The sequence below is a fragment of the Nicotiana attenuata genome, unplaced genomic scaffold (assembly GCF_001879085.1).
Source record: "Nicotiana attenuata strain UT unplaced genomic scaffold, NIATTr2, whole genome shotgun sequence".
In the NCBI taxonomy this organism is placed as follows: domain Eukaryota; kingdom Viridiplantae; phylum Streptophyta; class Magnoliopsida; order Solanales; family Solanaceae; genus Nicotiana; species Nicotiana attenuata.
This window is the reverse complement of record NW_017673992.1, coordinates 100,637-112,928: the sequence shown is the minus strand read 5'-3', so window position 1 is coordinate 112,928 and position 12,292 is coordinate 100,637. Positions and strand designations below refer to the sequence as shown.

At 43.1% G+C, this 12,292-nt stretch overlaps 1 non-coding gene across 1 annotated transcript; it reads right to left on the bottom strand.

Annotated features, from left to right (window-relative positions):
* Positions 1 to 8,118: 8,118 nt before the first annotated feature.
* Positions 8,119 to 8,199, bottom strand: TRNAL-AAG. Its single transcript has one exon. It is a non-coding gene; the product is annotated as a tRNA-Leu (tRNA).
* Positions 8,200 to 12,292: the final 4,093 nt, after the last annotated feature.

The following is a 12,292-nucleotide window of genomic DNA, read 5'->3' as shown; positions in this document are numbered from 1 at the left end:
ATAACCAAAACGAGACAGTTTTTATTGATTAAATTACAAGATAAGGGTTCGTAGGAATCAAATGCATAAAAGCTATTACATGGCTATTCAAACAAATGCGGGTACTTCTTTTTCATTTCATCCTCGGCTTCCCAAGTGGCTTCCTCAACTTACTGATTTCGCCATAACACTTTTACGGATGTAATTTCCTTATTTCGCAATTTCCGAACTTGCCTATCAAGAATGGCAACTGGAACTTCTTCATACGACAGTTTTTCATTGACGTCAATAGTCTCAACTGGCACAATAATGGACGGGTCTCCCACTACCTTCCTCAACATAGACACATGAAAGACCGGATGTACCAATGACATTTCGGGTGGTAAATCGAGCTTGTATGCCACCTGACCAATCCTCTGAATAATTTTGTATGGTCCGACATACCTCGGACTCAACTTCCCCTTTTTCCCAAACCGCATGATACTCTTTATAGGGGAAACCTTCAAAAATACTCAATCATCTTCCTTGAACTCCAAATCTCTGCGACGAACATCCGAGTAAGACTTTTGGCGACTTTGAGCAGTTTTCAACCTTTCCTTAATAATCTTGAATTTTTCTATGGCCTGATGCACGAGGTCCGGCCCTATCAATTCTGCTTCTCCAACCTCGAACCACCCAATGGGAGACCTGCATCTCCTACCATACAATGCCTCAAATGGTGCCATCTGGATGCTAGCATGGAAGCTGTTGTTGTAGGCAAATTCTATGAGCGGCAAATGGTCATCCCAGCTACCTTTGAAATCAAGAGTACAAGCACGCAACATATCCTCAAGCGTCTGAATAGTCCGCTCTGCTTGCCCATCAGTTTTAGGGTGAAAGCTGTGCTAAGATTTACTTGCGTACCCAAACCTTGCTGAAACTTCTTCCAAAAGTTGGCTGTGAACTGAGCCCCTCGATCTGATATGATTGAGACTGGTGTGCCATGTAACCTGACTATTTCCTTGATATACAACTAAGCATACTATTCCACTGTGTCGGTAGCTTTAACTGGCAAGAAGTGCGCTGATTTCGTGAGTCGATCCACGATTACCCAAATTGAGTCAAACTTGCGTGGAGTGCGCGGCAACCCCACCACAAAGTCCATGTTAATCATTTCCCATTTCCACATCGTAATTTCTATGCTTTGAGCCAATCCACCGGGCCTTTGATGTTCGGCCTTCACTTGCTGACAATTTGGACATTTTGCCACAAAGTCCGCCACCTCCCTCTTCATGTTGTTCCACCAATAAATCTCCTTGAGATCATGATACGTTTTCATAGAACCCGGGTGCACGGAATACCTGGATGTGTGAGCTTCTGCCATGATCCTTTCCCGAACACCGTCGATATCTGGAACACATAGGCGGTCTGGTACCGTAGGGCACCATCATTCATGCCTAAGGAAAAAGCTGTGGTCTTGTGACTATGAATCCCTTCCCTCAGTTGTGCTAGCAATGGATCACTGAATTGCTTTTCTTTCACCTCCGACACGAGCGACGATTCGGCTCTATTTTGCACAATTACCCCTCCTTCACTAGAACTCGCCAAGCAAACTCCCAAATTAGCCAGCTGATGAATCTCCCTCGCCAATAGCCTCTGGTCTGCCTCCATATGAGCTAAGCTCCCCATAGATTTCCGACTAAGAGCATCTGCTACAACATTAGCCTTTCCCGGGTGATAGAGGATATCAATGTCGTAGTCCTTAAGTAACTCTAAGCATCTTCTCTGTCTCAGATTCAACTCCTTCTGCTTGAAAATATATTGAAGGCTCTTGTGGTCCGTGAATACATCCACATGGACCCCGTATAGAGAATGTCGCCAAATTTTTAGAGCAAACACCACTGCCGCCAATTCTAAGTCATGAGTTGGGTAATTCTTCTCGTGATTTTGAGCTACCTGGAAGCGTAAGCTCTAACCTTGCCATATTGTATTAACACACACCCAAGCCCGATTCTCGAAGCATTGCAGTACACCACAAACCCCTCTGTACCCTCTGGCAGGGTTAATACCGGTGCTGTTGTCAACCTTGATTTCAATTCCTGGAAACTCTTTTCACAAGCATTGGACCATTGGAATTTAACTGCTTTCTGCGTCAATTTAGTCAATGGAGAGGCAAGAGTAGAAAATCCCTCCACAAATCTTCTGTAGTACCCAGCCAAACCCAAGAAACTGCCAATCTCCGTTGGAGTGGTAGGTCTAGGACAATTCTTCACCGCTGCTATCTTTTGAGGATCAACCATAATTCCTTCCCTGGAAACGACATGACCCAAGTATGCAACAGATTCTAGCCAAAATTCACATTTCAAAAACTTCGCATACAATTGATGCTGCTGAAGAGTCTGCAAAACTGCCCTGAGATGGTCAGCGTGGTCCTCCCAACTTCGGGAATATACTAGAATGTCGTCAATGAACACTATCACAAAGGAGTCTAGAAAGGGCTTGAAGACTCGATTCATAAGATCCATGAAAGCTGCCAGGGCATTTGTTAGCTCAAAAGACATCACCATAAATTCAAAGTGCCCATACCGAGTTCTGAAAGCTGTTTTTGGAATATCCCGCTCCCTTATTTTCAATTGATGATACCCGGACCGCAAATCAATCTTTGAGAAATACGTAGCACCTTGCAATTGATCAAACAAGTCATCTATTCTTGGCAGAGGATATTTGTTTTTGATTGTGACTTTGTTGAGTTGCCGATAGTCAATACACATCCGCAGCGATCCATCTTTCTTTCTTACAAACAAGACCGGTGCGCCCCATGGCGACACACTCGGCCGGATGAAACCCTTCTTTAACAAATCCTTCAATTGCTCCTTTATCTCTTTCAATTCTACCGGTGCCATTCTGTAAGGTGGAATTGATATAGGCTGCATGCCCGGCATCAGATCGATCCCAAAATCAATCTCCCTGTCTGGTGGAATCCCAAGGAGCTCATCTGGAAAGACATCCGGGAATTTATTCACAACTGGTACAGATTCAAGGCTAAGTGCCTCGGCGTTGATTTCTGCAACCCGAACTAGATGATGGATACACCCCTTCTTGATCATCTTTGCGGCCTTAAGGTAGGAAATAAACCGACCTCTAGGCACTATATTATCTCCCTTCCATTCAATAACGGGCTCATCAGGGAATTCAAGCCTAATAGTTCTAGTCCGACAATCAAGTTTGGCAAAGCATGAATAAAGCCAATCCATCTCCATTATTACATCAAAGTCGACCATTCCTAACTCAACAAGATCGGCCGTGGTATCCCTACCCCGCACCGTGACAATACACCCTCTATAGACTCGAGCAGCCAAAATTGACTCACCCACCGGGGTAGATACTGAGAATGGTTCATGAAGCTATTCTGGTATTATCCCGAATTCCATAGCAACAAAAGGGGTTACGTAGGACAGGGTGGAACCGGGATCAATAAGTGCATACACATCATGAGATTGGACAGTCAGAATACCTGTAACAACATCTGGAGAAGCCTCTGCAGTCTGGCGACCACTCATAGCATAGAACCGGCTGGGTCCTCCTGAACTCTGCGCACCACCCCTAGCTGCACCATGCCCTGCGGGTGCTGGGGGACCTCGAGCTGGAGAAGGGGCTGAAGATGTAGCAGCTGCTGGACTGGATGGCTGAGTTGTGCCCCTGCCCGCTCCCTGGCGGGATACACGACAATGTCTCTGGATATGACCCCTCATCCCACATCCATAGCATATAGGTAACTCCATATAGCAAATCCCCGAGTGCATCTTCCCGCACCTGGGGCACGGGGACCCCTGCTGCTGCTGGGACCTCTCTCCTGATCGACCCCGCTGATGGGATGCCTTGTTGCCCTGACCGGTCCTAAAATGACTCCACTGCTGCTGGCTGGGCCCTGATGGCGGTGCACTGGCTGATGACTGGGCAATAGACTGGGAAGGCCCTGGTGATCCTCCCCTGAGAGCTGATCTTCCCCCACTTTGTGACTCTCCCATGTTGCCCGTAGACCGAGCCTTGCTGCTACCCTCTCTCTCCATTATGTTCTTCAATTTATGGCTCTCTGTGGCCTGAGCAAATGCGACCATCTTCCCATAGTTCGTATCCGAATTCAATGCAGCCGTAGAAGCCTCATTAATGGTCAAAGAATTAAGGCCCTGAACAAATCGGCGCACTCTGGCCTCCATTATGGGCAACATATGAGTGGCATACTTGGACAAGTGAGCATACTCCATGTGGTACTCCCACACACTCTTGTTACCTTGCTTCAAATTTTCAAACTCTGCTGCACGGGCTGCCCTTGTCTCAGCAGGCAGGAAGTGATCTATGAAGGCATCTGCGAACTCACTCCACCTGGCCGGAGGGCTCCCCTCCTCCCGGGAATCCTCCCATAACTCAAACCACGCATAGGCCACCCCTTTCTGACAGTAGGCAGCCAACTCTACTCCCTCTGTCTCAGTCGCACGCATGACCCTGAGAGTCTTGTGCATCTCATCAATAAAATCCTGAGGGTCCTCTTCCGGATTGGCACCCGAAAATACTGGAGGGTCTAACTGAAGAAATCTGTTCACCCTGGAACTGGTGGAATCCCTTTGCTGGCTAGATGAACTGGGTGCAATACCTGACCTCTGGGCCTGAGAGGCCACTATCTGGGTCAACATTTGAATAGCTCCCTTAAGATCCCCATCAGAAATGCCAGAACCGGAAGCTGGGGCTGAAGGCGAGACAAGAGTATCAATGGGAGGGATAGTGGTGCCCCCCACAGGTGTAAGAACTGGGGTAGTTTGCTCTGGAATAGAGGAATCAGGCAGAGTAATAGTAGGGCGACTACCCTCACCCGCAACATCAAGCAGTGAATCATCAGCCACTCCTGAGGTGGCATTGGCTGCTTGGCCAATTCTCGCTTTCTTCTTAGGTGCCATTTACTGAAAGATAGAATAACGCACTGATTAGGGAGGGAACAATTTCACCGCACGATCCAGAATATCCAAGAAGGGGAAATTCCTAAATGTCCGAATAGCCTCCAACTTATAGATGTGGTCGACCACACACCGATAAGAGGACTCTACTAGACATGGCTCCGAGACATCCTAGGACACTTTAAAACCTTAGGCTCGGATACCAAGTTTGTCACGCCCAACCTCTGGAGGCGCGACCGGCGCTCGATCGAGTGAACCCAACCGAGCAAGCCTTATCACACACTTCCTACCCCACTCTTCATGAATAAGATAACCCTGTTACCTTTTTATTTAGGCAAGGAAAGGTAGTATAGTTACAGTGATAACTCGTTCCATATTACAAGCTTAAACCATAGTTAAAGTAAATTTTCGGAATTCCCATAAAGTTACAATTTATAGAAAGCAGGAGTTTATAATTACAACATAGTTCATGAGCCCCACAACACCCATACATGACCCACACATATGTCTACGGAGCCTCTAAGGATACAAAAGATGAGTACGACAATGCCGGCAACAAGGCCCCGGCTATACCTCAAAATGGAAATCCACAACAACAAAAGATATACAATACAACCCCTTGAAGGAGGAAGGGGCTCACCAAGACTTTGAGGAGAAGGTAACCTGCTACGCGCGATCGGCACTATCCGCAATGGAGCCACCTACATTCATTTAAAAATGTAGCGCCCCCGGCAAAAGGGACGTTAGTACTATGGAATAGTACTAGTATGTATAACTAAACACCATTTTACTAGAGAGAACTATCAAATAAGAACAAGAAAATCACAAGAGTAATTCAAAGGTTTTAACCGGACACCACATCATCACATAAATGAACCATACAATCTTCCACATAATTTCCATAACTTGATCTGGGGAATTTCTTCCATATACTCATCACTATTCTCAACACCACCGCTATCTTGGGGTGGAGTCCGATCACGACCCGATCGGCTAGGTCGCCTCATTCAAGACATGTACCTTGGTCATCAATTCATTTCCCTTTTTTCGAAATTCAACATTTTGCACATCACCACCATGTGTGCGGCATGGTGTCCGACCACGGCCCGATCGGCTAGGCTGCCTTACCTAGGCGTTGTTCCTTTCTCATTATTCATCTCATTTGATTCTTTATTTCACATATATCATATCCATTCATTGGCACTTAGGGCCACAATTATCACATCTTTTCCATTTTCAATGTCCATCTAGCAATTTGAGATCATAGGCACACACAGAAGCAATTCAAGTGGCAACACAAGTAGGATTTCACATAGTTAGCACGACAATCTCGGTTTTAATCTTGGCTTATAGCCCAGGCATGTCAACACGTGATTTGTATTCTTCACACATCTTTAAATATCAAGGATAGTTTATTACACACGTTAAGTCACATTCTTCATGTTGATATATATATATAATTGCAAACCAATTCATATGAGATAATAATCGGTACATCAACAAGTTCTAGTCTTACCACATTTGCGTAAACGCCAACGGAGCTCAATTTCTAATAAAAGGGGGGTTTTAGCCATACATACCTCAATATAGCTTTCCTTAATCCTTACAAAATTCCGGAACTCTTAGCACTTCGATCTATTGTGTATGAATTATAAATTGAACTGAGAATTAGAGACGAGATTGAGATTTTAGCTTGGTTCGAGCATATCATCAAACACTAAAGGTGCATTGTGATCTTAGCCCCTTTTTGTGAGGAATTTCTATCATTTTATACTCCCAATTGCCTTCTTTTTAGTTTTCTACCTTCCAATATCCTATGGTGTGATATGCATGCAAGAATTTCATTCTTATACTCATAAATTACTTCACTACTGACCCCTTATAGCTAAGTATAGAAATAAGAGCTGAGGTGATGAATCTTACCTCTTGGGAATGAGAATTTAGGTGTCTTCACTTGATTTTTCTTCAATGTTTTAGCAAGGTTCAAGGAGTAATTTGATGGGAGACACTTTCCCTCTCTAAGACCCTCTCTCTCTCTAAAAGCCTCAGAAGATATGCTTAAAATGAGCTATAATACCGAATATATCGATAGGGAGGTCGAGTTTAAAAATTAGAAAATTGGAGCCCCGAGTCAGGTTTGCGATCGCATTTGTGATCGCAAAGTGGAAATGAGGCTCGCAGAATGGACCGCAAAATTGCTCCCAAAATCTGATCATTCTATCTGGGTTTGCGGCAGAAATGCGGTCCGCATACCCGTTCTGCGGTCGCATAATGCACCGCAGGACTGCCCTTTACAAAATTTCAAGATAATTATGCGACGACTATGCGGTCTGCATATCAGTTATGCGATCGCATAATGGACCGCATTTTTGACCTCAAATTTGACTAACACACTGACTCACTTTGCGGTAGAAATGCGGTCCGCATACTTGATTTGCGACCGCATTCTGGACCGCATAATAGCACTTTTCTGGAAAACTTTGATTCTTGATTTTTAAATGCTTAGATTAGTACAAAGGGTCCGAACCGCAGTTCCTAACACATATTCATAACTTGGCACTACGAATTTCTAAGTTTTGAGCACAAGTTTTCACGGGGCCTTACATATTCGATAAAAAATTCTCCTACCGTGTTATTATTGATCAAACCTCGATTCAAACATTGAAATTCTTGGATAGTCACGAGAAATCCGGCTTAACTTATTTCCTTATTTTTTGACGCTTTCCTTTCCAGTGAAAGACCTTATGAGGCTCCTCACAATACCTAATTATGTATATAAAAACTTTTTGGTTAATGACAAACTCTTAGTAGAAAATAATTTATGAAAATTCTTTTAGAGAAAGAGCTTCATTGCTTGGTGTTATACCCTCAAGTTAACTTAACGGAGGGGACTCATGGAGCCTAGTTAAGCCAACTGGAGCATCCGAGTAAAACTTACTCGACCCAATACTTGATACGTAACTCACCCGTCTGAGCATTCAGGTTTATTTTTAGGGATTATTTATTACATCTATTTTTACTCTAATTAATTATGATTAATTGTTAAAATATCTCGATAATATATTTTATCACCAGAAACCTCTCGTCATCTTCACAACAATCACAATAACAACCCAATCTTCCATTAAATATTCACAAAACAGAATCTCACAGTTACCATATCAACAACAACCCAGTAAAATCCCACCTAGTGGGGTCTGGGGAGTTTATATGTTGAGAGTGGGATTTGAACCCACGCCCTTTCGGACCAGAACCTTAATCTGGCGTCTTAGACCAACTCGGCCATCTCAACTGTTGCAGTTACAAATTAAATTGAAATATTATTTAAAAAAACTACAGCTATAAGGAGGCGTATAACGACCCAGCCGGTCGTTTTGAGCATTTGCATTCCGTCTAGCTATTTGAAGTCTTGAGCAGTAATGTATGATGTATTATGACTTGTGTGAATCGTTGATTTTGGTTTCTGGTTATTCAGAATTGATTTGGAAGAATGATTCTCAACTAGGAAGCTTTAAGTTGGAAGAGTTGACCAAGTTTGATTTTTTAGTACTTGACCTCGGATCGGAGTTTTGATGTTTTCACTAGGTCCGGATGGAGATTTTGGACTTGGGTGTATGCCCAGATTTGCATTTTAATATTTCTAGAAGGTACCGACACTATTTGGTGAAAGTTGGAAATTTGAAAGTTTGGAATGTTCATAAGTCTGACCGGGAGTTGACTTTGATGATATCGACTTTGGATTGTGGTTACGGGAATTGGATTAGCTTTGTTATGTTATTTGGGACTTGTGTGCAAAATTTGAGTTCATTCCGAGTTGAATTGATAGCGTTCGGTACGAGTTTTGGAAGTTGGAAGATTCAAAGTTCAACAAGTTCGATTTGAGGTGCGATTCGTGGTTTTGATGTTGTTTTGCGTGATTTGAGGCCTTGAGTAAGTTCGTGTTATATTATGGGGCTTTTTGGAATGTTAGTACGGGGTCCCAAGAGGCTCAGGTGAGTTTCAGATAGGTTTAGATTGTGTTGCGCTCGTTTTTGATGTTTCGATGTCGTTTTTTCAAGCATAAATGGTACCACATTATGCAAATGAGTGTCACACCCCCTTTTTTTTTACACCTTAACCCCTTTAAAGTGATAATAAAGTGATTTTTACGCTCAAAAAGGTTTTCAATCATGAAAGTGACAAAACATCGTGTTTCAAAGGATTTTTCAGAGTCGCCACTTGACATTTGGTTTCGGTATGCCAAGTCACCGTTTAAAAATAAGTTTTCCTTCAAACACGTTTAGACTCTAAAACATAGTTGATGTGATTCTTCAAGTTAACAAAGAACCAATTGACCAGGATCAAGATCTTGAAACGAAAACGTGGTTTGTGGGCTGGTTTCAAGAAACATCGTATCTCAAGCTTTAGGACTCGGAAACTGATGATTCAAAAATGAGATGAAAGGTGACGAATGAACTATAAGAAAGACTACTTACTCGTTCAAAACAAGTAAATATTGACGATGTACCGGTTCAAGGAAAGTTATGATCCTATGATAACAAAAAAACGAATTTAGATCAAGAAACGTATTCTTAAATGATCAAGAACTATAAGATTCCTAAAGTCACCACTTGGAATCAATTAACATGATAAAGAAACTCCATATGCAATTGAAAACAAGATAAAGACTATCACCACCTTGCTTGGTGTTACAACCCTAAAACAGACCCGGTCGTGATGGCGCCTATCGTGAAACTAGGCCAGCCGACACAACTCCCGAATTATCCATTATTCAATAAAAGTCATCTTTATACCATTTATTTAATCAACAAAATACCATTTATTAATCAACAATCTCATGATGAAAGTCTAAATGAATAGTGCAGATTAAATACACAAGCCCGACATCGGGGTGTCACAAGTCACGAGCATCTACTAAGGTCTGAACACAACTAAGAATCTAAAATGTACTAAATATAGTCTAAGGAAGACAAGAGGGAGAAAAGCAGTGCTGCGAACGTCGGGCAGCTACCTTGCTAACTCCAATGACTCTGCCACTGAGCAATCAACACCCACTACCGGGTTCCGAAATACCTGAATGTGCACACAAGGTTCTGGGAGTAATGTGAGTTCGCCAACTCACTATGTAATAAAAGTAAATAAAAGCTGAGCAGTAAGAAAACACGTAAGCCACGTCATATCGCTACAACAAATACAGTACATTTCAGTAAAAAATAGTACAGAAATCATTTACTTCGTAAATCAAGCTCAGTTTCAGTAAAAATTCCTTTTGAAAACAACTTCTAATAGTTTCAAATGAGTGATAAAACAATGAGTAAAAATGATAGAAACGTAAACAGCCCCTCGGGCAAAACATGTACCATAAACCGCCCCTCGGGCATAATAACCACAGAACCAGCCCATCGGGTTATCTCACAATCACTCGTAATAAACCCCTTGGGCATAACATGAATCAAGAACCGCCCCTCGGGCAACATGGATAAAGAACAGTCCCTCGGGCTTCAATATGAAATAACAACAGGCCCTCGGGCTACAACACATCACACACACTGGGGACCCGCGCTCACTGGGGGTGTACAGACTCCCGGAGGGGCCCCTTACGGCCCAAGCGCAATATCAAGCCATCTCGTGGCATAATCAAATAGGCTCTCGGCCTCATATCAGTCACAAGCCACCTCGTGGCATAATAAATCCGGCCCTCGGCCTCTCATATATCGCAATCGGTACAACATGCTGCGGCGCACAGCCTGATCCCATAGTATCCTCACAACACAGGCCCTCGACCTCACTTAGTCAGATCTCACTCAAGCCCCTCGGGCTGACAGTAAAACAAGTACTCGGCTCAAAATCATTTGTGAAATCAAAAGGAGTGAATAAAACCGAGTTATGAAAAACAGTAAGGAAATAGCATGACTGAGTGCAAACATTAACCAAAATAGTGAGGTAAAACAGTAGTAAAAGCCCCTAAGGGTCCAAACAATCGGCACAAGGCCCAGACACGACATTTAGCCCCAAACACAATAATATTTTCCAAAGTATAACAATATCGAATAGTTTTCAAGTAAAATACGCGACTTAGTAGTCGTACGGGATGGACCAAGTCACAATCCCCAATGGTGCTCGACCCCACGCTCGTCATCTAGCGTGTGCGTCACCTCAAAGTAGCACAACGATGTGAAATCCAGGGTTTCATACCCTCAGAACAGTATTTACAATCATTACTTACCTCTATCCGGTCCAAACTCTAGCCCGCGATGCCTTTGCCTCTCGAATGGGCCTCCGGATGCTCCAAATCTATCCGAAATCAGTATATTATCATCAATATACGCTAAAGGAACAAAGCCCAGGCGAAAATAATCAAATTAACTTAAGAATTCTGAAATCGCTCTAATCCGGCCCCCGGGCCCACGTCTCGGAATCCGACCAAAGTCTCAAAATCCGAGAACCTATTCAATTAGGAGACTATCCATACTAGTTTCACTCAATTCCGACTTCGAATCGGCTTTCAAATCCCAAAATTCATTTGTATGAAGTTCTCCCCAAATTTTCATCCCAAATCTCTACTCAAATGATGAATCCAATTTTATAATCATGTATTTTAGCCAAATTTGAGTTAGAATCACTTACCCCGATGAATTTCATGAAAACCTTCGAAAAATCGCCACAAACCAAGCTCCCTAGGTCCAAATATAAAATAAAATCCCAAAACTCGTATTTATAATGTACATTCCAGATTTCCCCCACCGCGGCCATGAAAAATCACCACTGACCACGGTGGAGCACCGTTGACCGCGGTAAATCCACCGGTGACCGCAGTGGATGTTGACTGCAGCGATAGACTTTAGTATTTTTTCCATAACTTACGCTACAAATGTCCAAATGCCTATTCTAATATGTTTCTGAAAACTAGATTCAAAGATCTACAACTTCCGTTTTTTACATCATCTCGAAATTCATTGTAGATCAAAAGATATAGGCTTCCGAAGTTGGACCAACGACCTGCGGATTGTCTTCACCGCGGACCGCGGTCCATTTTCCGCCCCAGCAGTAATCCCACCGCGGGCCGCAGAAAAACTTCTGCCTCAGCGGTAAGACTTCTGCCCCCAGCGATGATTTAAGCCTCATATCCATTTTCTAAGCTACGGTATGTCCGGACTCGCTCAAAACTTACCCAAAACACATCCGAGGCTCCCGGGACCTCAACCAAACATACCAACCAAATCCTAAAACATCATACGGACTTATTCCAACCCTCGAATCACATCAAACAATGCTAAAACCACAATTCACTCTCCATTCCAAGTATTATGAAACTAAGAACTTCCAACTTATATATTCGATGCCGAAACCCATCAAATCAAGTCTGATTGACCTCAAATTTTGCA